The sequence below is a fragment of the Schistocerca americana genome, chromosome 5 (genome assembly GCF_021461395.2).
Source record: "Schistocerca americana isolate TAMUIC-IGC-003095 chromosome 5, iqSchAmer2.1, whole genome shotgun sequence".
NCBI classification, from domain to species: Eukaryota; Metazoa; Arthropoda; class Insecta; order Orthoptera; family Acrididae; genus Schistocerca; species Schistocerca americana.
The window spans coordinates 416,600,815-416,619,493 of NC_060123.1; the positions used below are offsets into that span (position 1 = coordinate 416,600,815).

Here is an 18,679-nt window from a genome sequence, read left to right on the forward strand (position 1 = left end):
TCACGGAAGACTTCTTATGACCTCATTTCATTTAATTAAAAGCTCTTCATAAGCTTAAAGGCACTTGGTACGCAGTGAACTTTTCTTTCACATGATCTACATTATCTGATAACGGGAAACGAGCGTAAAAGTGTACATCTGGTATTCAGAGAAAGCATTATCGATATTTCTCTGCCTTTTAAAGAGGTTTCCTACGCGTGGGAACGGTTAATGTGGTGTGAGAGATCAAAACAGATTCGGTTGTAGGAAACCTCATTTGTCAACAACCACTTTACGGAAGACTGAAACACTGCGAGTACGACTAGCAATCCACTGTCAAGTGCGCTCACCGAAACGCAGAAGGTACGAGTAGAACCCTAGTTTATGTGCTTTTGTATCGTGAAGAAACATTGTTACATTCGGAAGCAATACTTTAGGGTCTTTTAGTTGTACTTTTACTTGCATTTGTATTGATATTTGATACACAAATCGCTATAAGTCATCCTTTTTCATTATTGAAAGGTGAATATTGTAATTATCATCCTTGTTCTTAAAATGAGGCCGGCCGGAGTGGCCGAGCGGTTCTACGCGCTACAGTCTGGAACCGCGCGACTGCTACGTCGCAGGTTTGAATCCTGCCTCGGGCATGGATGTGTGTGATGTCCTTAGGTTAGTTAGGTTTAAGTAGTTCTAAGTTCTAGGGGACTGATGACCTCAGAAGTTAAGTCCCATAGTGCTCAGAGCCATTTGAACTTAAACTGAGATACACTAAATTTTTAAAAACAAGCGTCAAAAACAAACGTCGTTCGATATGTAGTAAATCCGACAACCGCTACTGGCTATTATTGCGAAGTTATTTCTAACATTATCGAAGACGAGGCAGCGGCTTCCAAACAGTTAATATTAGTACGTTGACTATTGAGAATGTAACCTCCGGCGAGCTACAAATAAAATACCGAAAAACTAGAAGAAAATAATGAGAGCAGTCTTTACACCTTTGTTCAAAAAATTCCATATTACTCGTAATTTCGCGCCAATGGCGTGTTGGAGTGAAATGCAGTTGGAATGCATTTAATGTGTAACTGCTGGAAGTTTCATTGTTGTTTGTTAGTTATGTTCAGTGCTGTATTGAGTAGAATGTTGTGTCGCAAATGGCTCAAATGGCTCTGAGCACTATGGGACTTAACATCTGAGGTCATCAGTCCCCTAGAACTTAGAACTACTTGAACCTAACTAACCTAAGGACATCACACACATCCTGCGACTGTAGCGGTCGTGTGGTTCCAGACTGAAGCGCCTAGAACCGCTCGGCCACAAGGGCCGTGTTGTGTCGCACAGTTTGCGTATTTCGAGATGGCAGAGTTAGAGGAGCTTGCATGGAACTCAAGAAAACCTTTACAGTGTCACGCCAAAAGATGCAGGAAGCCTGTAGTGAGTCGGCTGGGGTGGACGAGCTGTTCTAGGCGCTACAGTCTCGAACATCTTGCCTCGGGCATGAATGTGTGTGATGTCCTTAGGTTAGTTAGGTTTAAGTAGTTCTAAGTTCTAGGGGACTGATGATCTGAGATGTTAAGTCCCATAGTGATCAGAGCCATTTGAACCTCTAGTGATGAGTGTTTAAGCTGTACTCGGTGTTACGAATGGTTCACGTGGTTTAAATGTGGCTGGACGGAAGTTATGGGTGATCGTCATTCAAGACGTCTACCGACGACTCTCATGTCAGGAACACCAACGAAATTATGCATGTCAATCGAAGACTGAGTGTCCGACAGACTGCAGAAGAACGTAACATTTCAGTTGGATCACGTCATGAAATCCTGACACAGCATCTTGGCATGCGTCGTGTTGCCGCCAAGTTCGTCACCCAGCTCATGAGTCAAGACCAGAAAGACCTTCGCCTCGCAATCTGTGAAGAGCTTTTGCATCGCACAAATGAGAATGAGATATTTCTTAAGAGAGTCATAAATGGTGATGAGGTGTGGGCTAAGGATATGATGTTGAGACCAGGGTTCAGTCTTCACAAAGGGCCGGCAAAGTTTCTCCGAGACCAAAAAAAGCTCGTCGGGTCAGGTCAGGTGTCAAAGCCATGCTGATAGTTTTCTTTGGCTTTGAAGGATTAGTTCATCATGAACTTGTGCCACAGGGACAAACTGTTAATCGGTGGCATTATCGGAACGTGTTGCGACGCCTGCGAGAAAACGGGAGAACGAAACTGCCTGAAAAGTCGCGAGACAATTCATGTCTCTTGCCTCACGATAATGCACCCACATATTCATTCCTGTTGGTGCGTGACTATAGCACAAAAAACGAAATCACTGTGCTGCCTCATCTCTGTACTCTCCAGACCTAGCGCCTGTGGATTTTTATTTCCAAAGTTGAAAACTCCGTTGAAAGGACGAAGATTTGCAACGATAGCAGAGATAAAATAAATTTCGTAGACGGCGTTTCGCGCAATCCAGCCTGGGGCATACCAAGGCAGCTTCCGGGAGTGGAAATGGCGTTGGGAGCGGTGTATTAATTTTGGAGGAGAGTACTTCGAAGGAGGCCATGTACAGTAAGTAAAAGGTAAGCGTAGAATTTTTTTGACAAAGTTCCGGAATGTTTTGAAAAGACACTGTGGTGAGAAAAGTCTGCGATAGCGAAAAGAACATGCAGGGTGGCGCACGAAATGTATTACCAGTTGTTTCTTCCACAATTTACGACGCACATTAGATATCCCGCTGGGATCTCTACAGCAATACCAGCAGAGCTTGGAAGAACAAATGAGTTACGAAATGACGTGTAATTCATGATACTGCCGCTAGGAGACTAGTAAGCAGCAATGGCTGACAATGAAGACTGACGACACAGTAACGATCGGCAATTTTGTTACTTTTTCATGAAACGAAAAGCCTTGTTGTGACTCGGAGGCGTTTTCGACAACAGTTTAACACACGATGGGTTCCTTGCAAGAAGACCATCCACAGGTTGTACGATATATTTGTACAGGAAGGAACGGTATTGGAAGCGAAGCGACTTCGGCCAAAGCCTGTTTGTTCGCCGGAGGATATTGAAGCGGTACTAGTTGCTGTACAGAGAAGTCCCGGGAAATCGTGTAGAAAGGCAGCAGTGCAACTGGGAATATCCAGACGCTCCGTTCAACGCATTCTTAAAAGTGACCTCCATATGTACCCATACAAGATGACCTGTGCACAGAAGCTCACTGAAGAACGCAAGCAGCAGAGACTAATGTTTGCTCAGTGGGCGGATAGGGAAGAAACCCTCCACAACGTTTGGTTTTCAGACGAGGCGCATTTTGATTTAGACGGTGTGGTTAACAAACAAAATGTATGCTTTTGGGCCACTGAAAACCCACAAGCGCTTCATGAACGACAACATTATGCTTCGAGGATTACAGCGTGGGCAGCAATTTCCAGTCACGGACTTATTGGACCCTTTTTCTTTGAAGAAACTGTGAACAGCGAGGGTTATTTGAGCATGCTTCTCAATAGCTTCATTCCACAGCTTTTTGCTACTGCTTTGCCCTTCAACACGCAGTGGTTCATGCAAGATGGAGCAAGGAGCAAGGCCAAATACTGCAAACACTGTGTTGGAGTTTTTACACGAGCATTTCGACGTGCGGATCATTTCACTCAGGTTTCCAGGTCGCTTCAATGACGGACAAAATTGCCCCCCCAATAGTTCAGACCTCAATCCATATGACTTTTTTCTTTGGGGGTACCTGAAGAAAAAAAATTTCCCGAAACGTTCACGTGATTTAATGGAGCTCAGAAGACTTATTCGTCAAGCTTGCAGTGAACTTACGGAAGACATGTGCCGTAGGGTAATTACTAACTTCAGTGTTCGTTTGAAGGAAGTTAGGAAACAAAATGGTAACACATTTCGTGCGCCACCCTGTGTATAGGTGGTGGTAGTATCGCGTACACAAAGTATGGAAGGGAAACGCATTGGCGAAGCTGTCACTTGTAGTTGGGTGATTCACGTGCAAAGTTTTCCGACGTGATTAAAGCCGCATGACGGGAGTTACATATTTCGAATGCGGATTGGTAGTTGGAGCGGAGCTAGACGCATGGAAAATTCCATTTCGGAAATCGTTAGGGAAGTCCAAGTACCACAATGTCAAGAGTTTGCCGAGAATACCGAATTTCAGGCATTGCCTCTCACCACAGATGACGCAGCGGCCGACGGCCTTCAATTAATGACCGAAATCAGCGGCGTTTGCACGGAGTTGTCAGTGCTAATAGACAAGCAACACAACGTGAAACAACTTTCGGATGTACGACGAACTTAACCGTTAGGACAGTGTGACAAAATTTGGTGTCAATAGGCTATGGTAGCAAAGACAGACGCGAGTGACTTTGCTAACACCACATCGGCTGCAGCGTTTCGCCTGGGCTCGTGACCATAGCGGTTGGACCCCAGACGAATAGAAAACCGTGGTTGGTCTGCTCCGGGTGGTAAGAGCTGACTGTAGGATTCGATTGTGGCGCAGACCCCACGAAGCCATGGGCCAAAGTTGTTAACAAGTCACTGTGCAAACAGGTAGTGGCTTCATAATGGTGCGGGCTGTGTTTACATGGAATGGACTGGGTCCTCTGATCGGACTGAATCGATCATTCACAAGGAATGTTTATATTCGGCTACTTGGAGACCGTTTGAAGCTATTCATGGACTTCATACTTCCAAACAACTGTGGAATTTTTATGGATGACAATGCGCCATGTCACCAGGCCATAATTGTTCGCGACTGGTTTGAAGAACAGTCTGGACAGTTCGAGTGAATGGTTTGGCCACCCAGATCGTCCGACATGAATCCCGTCGAACATTATGAGACATAATCGAGAGGTCAGCTCTTGCACATAGTCCTGCACCGGCAACATTTTCGCTGTTCCGGACGAGTACAGAGGCAGCATGGCTCAATATTTCTGCAAGGGACTTCCAATGACTTGTTGAGTCCTTACGACGTCGAGTTGCTGCACTATGCCGGGCAAAAGGAGGTCCTACAGGATATTACGACGCAACCCATGACTTTTGTCTCCTCAGTATATTACGAATGAAGTAGTTATCGTTCCTCTTGACAAGCTGAAAAAATCGCTTAGCGTAAAACTTTGATATACACTACTGGCCATTAAAATTGCTACACCAAGGAGAAATGCAGATGATAAACGGGTATTCACTGGACAAATATACTATGCTAGAACTGACATGTGATTACATTTTCACGCAGTTTGGGTGCATAGATCCTCAAAAATCAGTACCCTGAACAACCACCTCTGGCCGTAAGAATGGCCTTGATACGCCTGGGCATTGAGTCAAACAGAGCTTGGATGGCGTGTACAGGTACAGCTGCCCATGCAGCTTCAACACGATACCACAGTTCATCAAGAGTAGTGACTGGCGTATTGTGACGAGCCAGTTGCTCGGCCACCATTGACCACACGTTTTCAGCTGGTGAGAGACCTGGAGAATGTGCTGGCCAGGGCAGCAGTCGAACCTTTTCTGTATCCAGAAATGCCCCTACAGGAACTGCAACATGCGGTCGTGCATTATCCAGCTGTAATGTAGGGTTTCGCAGGGATCGAGTGAAGGGTAGAGCCCCAGGTCGTAACACATCTGAAATGTAACGTCCACTGTTCAAAGTGCCGTCAATGTGTACAAGAGGTGGTCAAGACGTGTAACCAATGGCACCCCATACCATCACGCTGGGTGATACCCCAGTATGGCGATGACGAATACACGCTTCCAATGTGCGTTCACCGCGATGTTGCCAGACAGGGATGCGACCTTCATGATGCTGTAAAGAGAACCAAGATTCATCCGAAAAAATGACGTTTTGCCATTCGTGCATCCAGGTTCGTCGTTGAGTACACAATCGCAGGCGCTCCTGTCTCTGATGCAGCGTCAAGGGTAACCGCAGCCTTGGTCTTCGAGCTGACAGTCCATGCTGCTGTAAACGTCGTCGAACTGTTCGCGCAGATGGTTGTTGTCTTGCAAACGTCCCGATCTGTTGACTCAGGGATCGAGACGTGGCTGCACGATCCGTTACAGCCATGCAGATAAGATGCCTGTCATCTCGACTGCTAGTGATACGAGGCCGTTGGGATCCAGCACGGCATTCCGTATTACCCTCCGGAACCCACCGATTCCATATTCTGCTAACAGTCATTGGATCTCGACCAATGCGAGCAGCTATGTCGCTATACGATAAACTGCAATCGCGATAGGCTACAATCCGACGTTTATCAAAGCCGGAAACGTGATGGTACGCATTTCTCCTCTTTACACAAGGCATCACAACAACGTTTCACCAGGCAACGCCGGTCAACTGCTGTCTGTGTATGAGAAAGTGGTTGGAAACTTCCCTCATGTCAGCACGTCGTAGGTGTCGCCACCGGCGCCAACCTTGTGTGAATGCTCTGAAAGGCTAATTATTTGCATATCACAGCATCTTCTTCTTGTCGGTTAAATTTCGCGTCTGTAGCACGTCATCTTCGTGGTGTAGCAATTTTAATGACCTGTAGTGTAGCAGGCGGCCTCGGAGGCAAGCTCACCGAATAAAATATTAGTTGCACCCTTAAAAGCGCGGACGGCTCGTTTTGGAACGCTGTGGTTAGTGTACCTGTTACCAGGCCTCCATGTGTCCCTGCATTGGGGTGAAGTGATGTGTGTACGCCAGTCGGTTGTATGAGATCAGCACAGTAAGATGGGTCGACGTAGAGACGTGCCAGAATGGCAGAAAGGAGCAATCGTATTCAGACGTGCCAATGACATCGGTTAGCTTCATTCCTAGTGTGATACACTAGGAATAAATCTACCCGATTTCTTGGTGTGTCAACGCGGGTTGTCCAATGTGTTTACAAACATTTCCACCTCGGCGATGGCAGCGGTCAGTATTTATTGTATGCTGCAGCCAGTGTTTACAAGTTACGTACTACTCGTGCCGTCTCGCGTAGCCTCTACTAAGAATCAACCTGCAAATCAAACATACTTCGGATAAAAAGTGAAACTGGAAATTTGTGGTAAGTTCCTATGGCACCAACCTCTGAGGTTATCGATCCCTAGGCTTACATACTTCTTAATCGAACTTAAATCTAACTTACGCTAAGGAGAACACACATACCCATGCCCGAGGGAGGACTCGAACCGTGGTAAGGCGCCTGAGACCTCGCGGCTACCCCGCGTGGCGATAAAAAGTGAACTGCGATCTATAACATAGAAGTTATCAAAAATCTGAACGTCGTAAGCCAGTTCAGTACGAAGCACAGTTACAATTAGGCTGCTTACATCGGTCGCAGTATTTTATTCATCGAAAGTCGTTGTTGTATGATAAGACAAGTAGTTAAGTCATCACAAACCAGTTTCCTTTGTGATGTAATTGTCCTAACAGACCACTTGCTTACGTAAAGATAAACAAATATATCTTTGTTCCCTTGCCTCTTAACAGTGCGGATATGATATCGTCGTTTCAAGAAACACTGTAATTGAGAAATCACACTGGTGTCCAAAATTAGAATAACAAGCAGAAATTTTGTAAAGTTGCGTTTAATTTGCCACAAAACAGTGTAAACATATGATAGTAAAGTAGAAATAATCTACAGAACACAGAATGTAAACCACTGCAATTTGCATAACTCTAGACAAAAATTTTCCAACTTAACGGATTTGCACACACATTCCGGGAAGTGGTTAACGTGCATGTGAGCACCCCTGACAGCAATACAAGTCTGACAACGACGGGGCACAGTGTGTGTGAAGTCATCAGACTCATGTTGAAGCAATCACGCCCATTGTTCATGCACAGCTGCTCGCAAGTCTTGGAGAGTGGTTGCTGGATGCTGATCTGACGCATAATGTCTCCCTAGTGCAGTCCAGACATGCTCTGTGGGATTAAGATCGGGAGAGCGAGCAGGCCTCGCCACACGTTCAGTATCTTCCGTTTCCAATGACATTGGAACCACCTGTGCTTTATGAGGTCGAACATTATCGTCCATCAATACGAAGTCTGGGCCCACACCACGTCTCAACAACCGCACTTGAGGTCCCAAGATCTCGTCGAGATACCTAACAGCATTTAAACCTTGCCAATTCACCTGTACTATTGCATGAAGAGATGTTCGATTGGTCAACATAATCCCTGCCCACACCATTAAGGATCTCCCTCGATATCGGTCTCTTATCACAATGTTTGGATTCCGAAATCCGTGTTCTACGTTCCCTCCAGATGCGAATGCGTCGAGAATTACTCTCCAGACAAAATCGGGAAAAGAACATTAGCCCACTGTCCGACCGCCCAGGTGGGATTTTGACGACTCCACTCTAGACGTTCCCTTCTGTGAAGACGCACCAGAGGTGCACATACAGGAAGTCTCCGACAATAAAGGCTACTCTGCCGGACCTTCTCCACACCGTTGCCTCGATACAACATGTCCAGTGTATGCTGCGAGGTCAGAAGCCAGTTTACCGTGCAGTACCAAGGCGGTACCGTCGAGCCCTTACAGCCAAATAACCGTCCTTTCTTTTTGATATCACTCGTCGTCGGCCCTGCCCTGGTCTTCGGGCTACTGTTTCGGTCTTTATAAGTTGTCGCCACATCCGAGAAACAACAAAACGATTCACATTAAACCTCCGAACCACATAAATTTCTGACTGTCCTGCTTTCTTTCTTCTTATGGCCCTCCATCGCAGAGGGTCTGGTAGGCGTCTTCTTTGTGCCTATTGCACCGTTTGTGACTTAACACAGCGACTGTGGATGTGGGACTACCCGGCAAACACTACCCCGTTTGATAGGTGCCCTGACGACATCTGTTGACAATTTTTGTGATTATACCGTGAATTAGACACAAGACGGGGAAATAGCGGTTTGTTGCTTTAATTTTGGACGCCAGTGTATATGTAAGGGTTAAAATTGTTATGAACGGGATTTTCGTTCATCAGACTGCGATCTCGATAAAATTAGCTTAAAGACACATATTATAAATGCACGAACCGTTTCCAAAAATGCGTTCAGTGCGGTGAATGGTTTGATGCAAATCTCCTGGGTTGTTTACCCTGTGCAAACCTCTTTAACTCTACATAATTTCTGCAACGTACACCCATCTTATCCCGCTTACCGTAGCCAAGTCTTGAGCTCCTTCTGCAATTTTACACACGCCACACTTCCCTCCATTAAAAAAAAAAAAAAAAAAAAAAAAAAAAAGGACGAAACTTTTGCGGTGGGTAGGTATGTTGAAGGTGCTGCCAGGAGTGGCTGAAATGCTGCATGATATGGTTTTACCTCCTCAGCAAGCTCCATTAGTCAGTCTCCTGATCTAGCGCTACACACAATATTACTCTGCCAAGAAAAGTTGTGCAAAACAATGGCTACATTTGTCCTACACTGCACGTGGTTTGAAATAGTTGAAATATGAAAGTTTGTTTTAATGTCCGGGATTTGACTTCCTACTACTTGTTGTGTTGGCAGAAGAGCCAACACCGTGTTACTAGAGGAGGCCGAAATGCACGCGTTTTAGCTCACGCGCAGGATGGCGTGAGGAGGGAAGAACTATACTGACGTGAGGTCTGGAACATGACAAGGAATTAGAATTCAGAAAGCGGACGGAATTAGTTTGATACTTAACTTTAATCCGTTAATGATGAACGCCGCTCTTGACGGTACATGATTCACAATGTTATATGTTCAGAATACATTCTTGAAGAATATGGCGCCTTGCTAGGTCGTAGCAAATGACGTAGCTGAAGGCTATGCTAAACTGTCGTCTCTGCAAATGAGAGCGTATGTAGACAGTTAACCATCGCCAGCAAAGTCGGCTGTACAACTGGGCGAGTGCTAGGGGGTCTCTCTAGACATGCCGTTTGGCGGCGCTCGGTGTGCAATCACTGATAGTGTCGACACGCGGGTCGTATACTAACGTATACTAACGGACCGCGGCCGATTTAAAGGCTACCACCTAGCAAGTGTGGTGTTTGTCGGTGACACCACACTACTTGAAATAAGTGTTTTAAAGAAAAAAGTGACATATATTCACACACTAGCCAGATTATAAAACTGTTGGAAGTCCATACTCTAAGGTCTACAAGTCTCTGGTGCACTGTTATCCGTTCGCTTTCTACCGTATATTTCTCCCGCTTCAGCCAATACGTAACGCTCCTTTGAAACCCTCAGCAACCTCTGATTCTTACAGTTTAAGTAGTTCCTATCTCTTATATTTCTTACTTTTTAGTAAATTCTCCAGTTTTAACCTGCGGCTCAAAACTAGTAAAATAAAAAACTTCCTGGCAGATTAAAACTGTGTACCCGACCGAGACTCGAACTCGGGACCTTGCCTTTCGCGGGCAAGTGCTCTACCAACTGAGCTACCGAAGCACGACTCACGACCGGTACTCACAGCTTTACTTCTAGCAGTACCTCGTCTCCAACCTTCCAAATTTTACAGAAGCTCTCCTGCGAACCTTGCAGAACTAGCACTCCTGAAAGAAAGGATATATCGGAGATATGGCTTAGCCACAGCCTGGGGGATGTTTCCAGAATGAGATTTTCACTCTGCAGCGGAGTGTGCGCTGATATGAAAGTTCGAGTCTCGGTCGGGCACACAGTTTTAATCTGCCAGGAAGTTTCATATCAGCGCACACTCCGCTGCAGAGTGAAAAATCTCATTCTGGTAGTAAAATATAGTCAGAGTCTATACCCGCTCCTGGAATGGTTTTGTTGTTTATAATCTGGTTTCGAAATCTCTGTCTTGCCATTGCGTGCTCTATCTGAAATACTTGTGTCTCCACGTCATTTGCTTTCTTGTAAAATAATATTATATGAAAAGGATACAAAAGTTAAAAGATACAGTTTGAGAGCAGTGAACGAGTATTGTTTAGTACCGTAAGCTGCTTAGGAGCTAGCAAAGTGCTGGCTTAGTTAGTTACCATTAGTCTGTAGGAGCCTGGAAGTAGGAGCAGCCTGTAAGTTGTATTCGTCATTCAAGTTGTAGAGAATGATCCAGTTAATCATTTGCTAGTAGTCTGCATTCTGTTTAGGTAATGAGTACGTAAAATATAGAGTACAATTCTGTGGAATTATCAGCTTTTTTGGAAAATTAAACATAGAACTTGACTATTTGAGCGACAACAACGTCCCTAAAAGATCTAAAGATATAGTGAGATTCGTCGCACACTTCTCTAACTATAAGTCCTATGTACGTAACTTTTTATTTCAAAAAATTAAAGCGCAGCATTCAGTGTCCTTTTCTTGCAGGTTTTAATCGGCAAATCTAGATTTCGGCTAGTGCCTAGCCATTATCAATGCACCATTTTATCGTATCAGTGTACGTTCTAATCGTCAGTCCCCTGTTGTTCGGGGGCTTCTGTCACAGTTCTTTCAACAGTCGCCGAGTGCACCCACGTTCCTAATGGAAGGTAACCAGATAATGTTTTATTTATAATGCATATAGTTTGTCAGTGTGGCTCCCATCATCTTGGAACACTCGATAACATGCAACAAATCGCGTAATAATGTCAAACGATATATAACGGCAATTTATATCGTCGAGCCATATTGTATTAATTTTAAGTAGAAATCAGAAGGTGGAAAAAGACACTATTCAGTTTGAGAATTTAACTTTTTCCGGCGAATTTAACGTTCAAATAACTTACGGGTTTGCTGCCGGGTGGCGTCGTCGAACACCGCCGATATTTCGACAGGAAGCACACCCTACCATTCCCAAGGCACAAATACAAGGAAGAAGAAATGTGCAAGCAAATTTAATACCTCGGTTCACAGAGGAGAAACAAGGAAGACACCACACACAGAACAAGTGTCAACACAAACAAAGATAACCAACATCAGAAATATCGATAGTTACTATTAATCAACAGGTGAGGTAGCACTAATTCTGTCCCTCTGTTTTTTGATGAGAGACAGAGCCTGATTCCAAGCAGCATTTAAACAAAATCCACCATCTCTGTTAATAAGGTTGCTTGATAGCCTGATTTCAACAGCTTCCTTAATAACACTATCCCAATAGCTGGACGTGCAAGCCAGAATCTCCGTGTTGTTGTATTCCATAGGATGACCGGTGTCAAGGCAATGTTCTGCAATACCGGATTTGCTCGGCTGTTGTAAGCGTGTGTGACGCTTCTGTTCAATACACCGGTCTTCCACAGTCCTGATTGTCTGACCAATATATGACATGCCACAACTGCAAGGAATACGATAGACCCCAGCCTTACGCAAACCAAGATCATCTTTTACGGACGCCAACAGGGCCTTAATCTTAGAAGGTGGCCCAAAAACACATTTCACATCATATTTCCGCAAACTAATTCACATATTTATGTTTATGATCACACTCATTTACATTGTTTAATAGTATTTATAGAATTAAAAATCCATTGATCTGTCGGCACATGTAATGCATCCCCACTGACAACGATGGTGCCCAGTTAATTAAGACTGTTTCCAAAAGAAGTGTGTGTGTGAGTGTGTGCTTGTGTCACGAATCCCAATTAGTTGATCACTGTCAGTGTGGTGATATGTGTCGGTATTTGACGTGCTGACACATCATTGGATTTTTAATGCACCCAGAAGACATGGTGGGTGTCAGTGTAACTTAGTAAACACGCACACTCCATTGTCCAGTATGTAAATGATGAGAACTGCAATACTCTGTGGTAAGCACAATGGCCTCCAGAGTGCATTAGTTTTGTTCATGTTTAGTGTTGTTACCAGGCCTGGTAGAGCAATGAGGAGCGTGAAAAGCGTCAGATATTGAGTGATCATTGTGAAGGATATGCCGGGGACTCAAGGAAATGCCGTGAACTCACGTGACACAGCATTATCGGCACCTGACTGAGTTAGAAAGGGACTTTATTTTGGATCTCTATATGGTCAGTTGGTCGAATAGTGCAATATCCAGATTTGTGGGGTATTTCGGTGTGAGAGTACCCCAATGCTGGATTGCATGGGAACATGAAAGCAGGCATACCCAACGCAAAGACCGTAAGAGAGGATGCCCTATTGTGCACCAAACACATCGTAACCCATTCACATCTGCATCTGTCATCCAGATATACGAGAGGGGTTTGAAAAGTCCATGCAAAAAACCTTTTTTATTTTTTCGACATAGTCTCCTTTTAGACTTATACACTTCGTCCAACGCTGTTCTAGTTTTTTGATCCCTTCGAAATAATAGGAACTGTCCAAGTCTGCAAAATAGCTATTAGTTCAGCAATCACCTCCTCGTTTGAATAAAATCTTTGTCCCGCCAGCCATTTCTTCAAATTGGGGAACAAATAGTAGTCCGAGCGAGCCAAGTCTGAAGAATAGGGAGTGTGAAACGAGTTGGAATTCTATTTCCATTAATTTTGCGATCACAACTGCTGAGGTGTGTGCTGGTACATTGTTGTGATGGAAAAAGACTTTTTTGCGGCCAGTCGCCGGCGTTTTTCTTGTAGCTCGGTTTTCAAACGCCCAATAACGATGAATAATATGCACCTGTAATAGTTTTAACCTTTTCCTGATAGTCGATGAGGATTATCCCTTGCGAATCCCAAAAGACAGTCGCCATAACCTTTCCGGCCGAAGGACTGGTCTTCACCTTTTTTGGTGCAGATTCTCCCTTGGTAACCCACTGTTTAGATTGTTGTTTGGTCTCAGAGTATAGTAATGTATCCATGTTTCTTCCACAGAGACGAAAGAACGCTTAAAGTCCTGCGGGTTCTTCCTGAACAGCTGCAAACCACCCTTGCAACACTTCACACGATTCCGTTTTTGGTCAAGCGTGAGCAATCGCGAAACCCATCTTGCCGATAGCTTTCTCATGTTCAAATGTTTATGCAAAATATTATGAACCATTTCATTCGAGATGCCCACAACACTAGCAATCTCACGCACCTTAACTCTTCTGTCATCTATCACCATACCATGGATTTTATCAATGATTTCTGGAGTCGTAACCTCCACAGGGCGTCCAGAACGTTCAGCATCACTTGTGCCCATATGGCCACTCCGAAAATTTTGAAACCACTTATAAACTGTTCTAATCGAAGGTGCAGAGTCACCGTAATGTTTATCAAGCTTCTCTTTACTTTCCTGAGGAGTTTTGCTTTTCATAAAGTAATGTTTAATCACCACACGTAATTCTTCTTCGTCCATTTTTTGACAATCACTCGACTTCCTTGATTTACACGAACGCCAAACACAAAGAAATAGACCAATATGGCTGAAACTCGGTGTGCGTTCTTCCCAAAGACTAACAAAACATGACCTCGATTCGCGCCGGTGGTACCATCTCTCGGAGTCTGCACGAACTTTTCAAACGCCCCTCGTAAGTAATGGACTCTCTGCAACATTCTGCGTGATCCTCCACCACTGGCCTGCCACCACAACAAGCCGGACTAGGTCATAATCCTCCCACGCGAAGGCTGCCATTAACACCGCAACACAGACTGTTGCGTTTGGAGTAGTGAAGTGACCGGGAAGAATAGGCTTATGATGAATGGCATCAAATGTGTCGAGCGATGAATAACAGTTCAGGACTATTCTGGATGCCCGTCGTCGACGATTATAACAGCAACGTTGGGCGAAGTCCCATTCTTCCGATGTTTTGGAGAGACACAGAGGTATTACTCCTGGCTTCGTGGTGTGAGTATCCATCAGGTATTTCATATCATGGTTCGAAGTAATTGAAGGAACTGTGATAGCACAACATTACAGACAACCTGCGTCCTCACGTGTTACCTAGCACGCGCAGTATTGTGTTGTCATTTTCCAACAAGACAATGCTCTTCACATGTAGCACGTGTCTCTATGAACTGTCTGCATGACGCTGCAGTACTCCCATGGTCTGTTCCCGAAGGAACATGTGTGTGAGCAGCTCAGATGTCAATGCCAGGATCCAGGGTATCAAGGACAAGATACAACAATTGTGGTCGAGCTTGTCTCAGGAGAGACCCTTCCCAACGGAAATAGTGTTTGCACACATTCCAGAGGAGATGCATTGTCATACTGATAAGTGGAATCTCACATGCCAAGTTCTTTGAAAATTTTGCTTCAGTTTGTAATCACTAAAATAACATCACATACCGTCTCAATCCGTGGAGTTTCATTTCGTTTCCTCCACTTCTTCTGGGTACTTCACATATTTGTCAGGCTGTGTACTATGCGTGTGCCCATATTGAGCTCGAAACGTTTAGTTGGCGATATTCTGAGTTGCAAAAGATATTTTAACAGTCATGTCATCTGACCAAAGTCAGACTGTTATGTAACAGAGTCTGAAAGAGAACTGCATAATTGAAACTGTAATGGTTACTTATCAAAAAAAGGTAATGCATATGTGTAGTCATACCCAGTCGTGAGGTATGAGTGTCTTTCACGAGTGATAAATTTTCGCATTATTATTAAAATGATAAATACTGTGTTTGGCTAGATAAAAAGTTTTAAAGAGTTGTCCACCAAGTCATTGTTTCAAGCTTAAAATGAGGTAATAGCTGCTGACTTGTGAGTGCGAGATTGGGACCACATTGCGGGCCACTGGAAAGTTCCCAACAAAAATGCTGACTCTTTTACAGGCAGCAATGAGTGAACACGCGTTATCATAGAATAGGACGATCTGAAACACAGTTCCCCTATCTTTAATTCTGAATGGCGTGTCTTAGCTTGGTGAGTCTTTCGTCGAACGCACGAGCTGCAGTTGGTGGAGAAAGTTTCTTGAAATCTACCGAAAGATAGCCACCATTTCTCGATTCACACAAGTAGATTGACTGAATCTTTTCGGTTTTAGTGAAGATGACTGCGTTGACAGTCGTTTTGATTCTATTTTGCTGTATGATAGCCACGTCTCGTTGACCACAACAATGTGGGAGAACAACTGACTTCCATCTTGTCGATATCGGTCAAAAAACGGTCGCCCGCTAAACGTCCTTTGCTCTTTCTGTTGGTGGGTAAGCATTTTGGGTACCTACATTGTAAACAATTGGTTATATCCGAGTTTTTCAGTGATATTTCTATGTATATTGTCCAAGCGTTGATCAGGCCAGCTTCTGGCCAACCCGTTGCACGATCGTATCAGTCAAGATACTGAGCCTGCCAATCCACTCTTCTTTATGCATTTATGTACGGACACTTTTGAAGTCTCGACAGAAATCTTTTCTTCACTCATTACCGTTGGACCATATACTAGACACAACTCCTGATGAATATGAGTAGTTATAGTTCCTTTGCAAACAAAAATCTAAAGACGGCATGCACATTGCCTTTGGCAGATGCAACGATTTTAAATACCTTTGCTCGCTTTCACTCACTGTCAAAAAACTACTGAAAGCATAATGATTTTGTGGCTTCGTAAACAGTGAATAAATGATGTTGGATTCGAGTAAATATCTTCTGAGCAGCAAACTATTACACTATTACATATAAGTAATTACATCTCCTGGAAATGTTCTCTTACAATTATTGTTGCAAGCTCCACACAAAATAAACATGTACTCATCACTGTTGGATTTTCCTCTTCCTTCTCATCAAATTCAGTGGCTTGGGTAATGATGTTAGTCCACATGCTGTGTTCTGAAATAGTCCTGTACTCTCTAAAATCCCAAATACTCTCCAACAGAGAGTATCGTGATCTGCAAAAGCTTGTAAATCTCCAAAACAGTATTTGAATCAGCCACACTCGCTACAGTCATCCACTTACTGCCAGTAAATGTCGAATTCACCAATACAGGAAAATCAAAATGATCTCCCATAAGAAAGTTTGTACCTCCTATAAGCTGCTGTTGATTTGACGCGCCAGCCACATCAACAGTAGCTGCGTACGAGCTCGTGTAAATTGGAAAACAATGTAATCGAGAATAATGTCGGCGCGACATTGCTCAGCGAATCGTTGGCTACATCTTCGGAAGACCGCATATGGATTAACAATATCAGAGAAGCCACCGGTTTTGAGGACAAGAAGAAAGAGGAAATTCGATGATGATGAATACAATTTATTTCGTGTAAAGCTGGTAGTGATAAGCGTAAGATAATAATGTCAAGATATGTGATGATTTATTACAGACAATAAAGACGAAGATGGAGAGGAAAAGAGTGGATGTAATTTCAACAAATAATAACCAGGGCATCTGTGCAAAACTTTCGCAGTTTTATAGTTTTAATAATGACAGATTTAGAATAAGTGTAGTCATTGGGATAAGAGTAGGTATGGAAATAAAGAGAAAATATCCTTAAAAATGAACCGAACGATATGGAATAATAATCATGATTTTATAATGTATCCTTGTGTATGAATTTCCATGTGTCCAAAAATGTGTTTTACATTCGGAATATTTGTCCTGGCTCATATGACGGGCAGAGATCAGAGACTGTCATTACAAATACAAATGCTTTATTTCAGCTTTGAACATATTTACATGCAATCAGTGTCATCAAAGTTAACAAAATAATAACAACAACAATAATAATACAAACTTGGACAAATGTCATTAACTATAAGAAAATAACCCAAGATAGATACACTACATATTTAAATAAACGCCAATAACAGTAAGAAGTTTCCTAACAGCAGGGCCACATAACCTATAACTTTAACTCGACAACATTTTCATTTACAAAAAGCATGTTATACTGCACTAGCAATAAGTAAATAACAATTCAATGCGACAAAGAGAAATATGATTGTCGTTTCAGAAAGTCTATCCTTTTGACAGTATTGACTGTTCATGTTTGTGTGAGTTGCGTGTGCGCGAGTGTATATGTATGTGTCTATCGCCTATTTTTGACAAAGACCTTGTTGGCCGAAAGCTTATTTTGTGACGGTCTTTTTGTTGTGCCTGTCTGCGACTCAGCATCTCAGCTGTATGATGAGTTGCAACTATTCTTTTCATAATATTGTTACATTCCAACCTGGATTTTTCCATTGTTTGACTGGACTATTCTCTTTCCAATTCCAAAGGTGGTAAAGGTAAAAGACGGGAAGCGAAAGGTTAATTACAATTTGTTCAGAAACCAGATGGCGGTTATAAGAGTCAAGGGGCATGATCGGGAAGCAGTGGTTGAGAAGGTAGTGAGACAGAGGAACGGAATGGACAGTGTCTTGAAAAGAAGATATAAGATGAACATCAACATAAGCAAAAATTAGGATAATGGAATGTAGTCGAAGTAAATCAGGTGATGCTGAGGGATTTAGACTAGGAAATGAGACACTTAAAGTAGTAGGTTCAAATGGCTCTGAGCACTATGGGACTCAACTACTGTGGTCATCAGTCCCCTAGAACTTAGAACTACTCAAACCTAACTAACCTAAGGACATCACACACATCCATGCCCGAGGCAGGATTCGAACCTGCGACCGTAGCAGTCGCGCGGCTCCGGACTGCGCGCCCAGAACCGCTAGACCACCGCGGCCGGCACTTAAAGTAGTAGATGAGGTTTGCTAGTTGGGAAGCAAAATAACTGATGATGGTCGAAGTAGGGAGGATATAAAATGTAGGCTGGTAATAAGAAGAAAAGCGTTTTTGAAGAAGAGAAATTTGTTAACATCTAGTGTAGCGTTAACTGTTAGAAAGATCTTTCTGAAAGTACATGTATGGAGTGTAGCCATGTATGGAAGCAAACATAGATGATAAACAGTTTGGACAAGAAGAGAATAGAAGCTTTTGGAATGTAGTGCTACAGAAGAATGCTGAAAATCAGATGGGTAGGTCACGTAACTAATGAGAA

General features: G+C 43.5%; 1 protein-coding gene across 1 annotated transcript in view; it reads left to right on the top strand.

The window, feature by feature from the left end:
- The first annotated feature begins 202 nt into the window (after positions 1–202).
- Positions 203–18,679, top strand: part of LOC124615902 (lysosomal acid glucosylceramidase-like) — a 296,037-nt gene continuing 277,560 nt past the window's right edge. The window contains exon 1 of the mRNA XM_047144076.1: positions 203–342. The gene's annotated coding sequence lies outside the window, so the exon portion shown is untranslated. The remainder of the gene's footprint in view (positions 343–18,679) is intronic.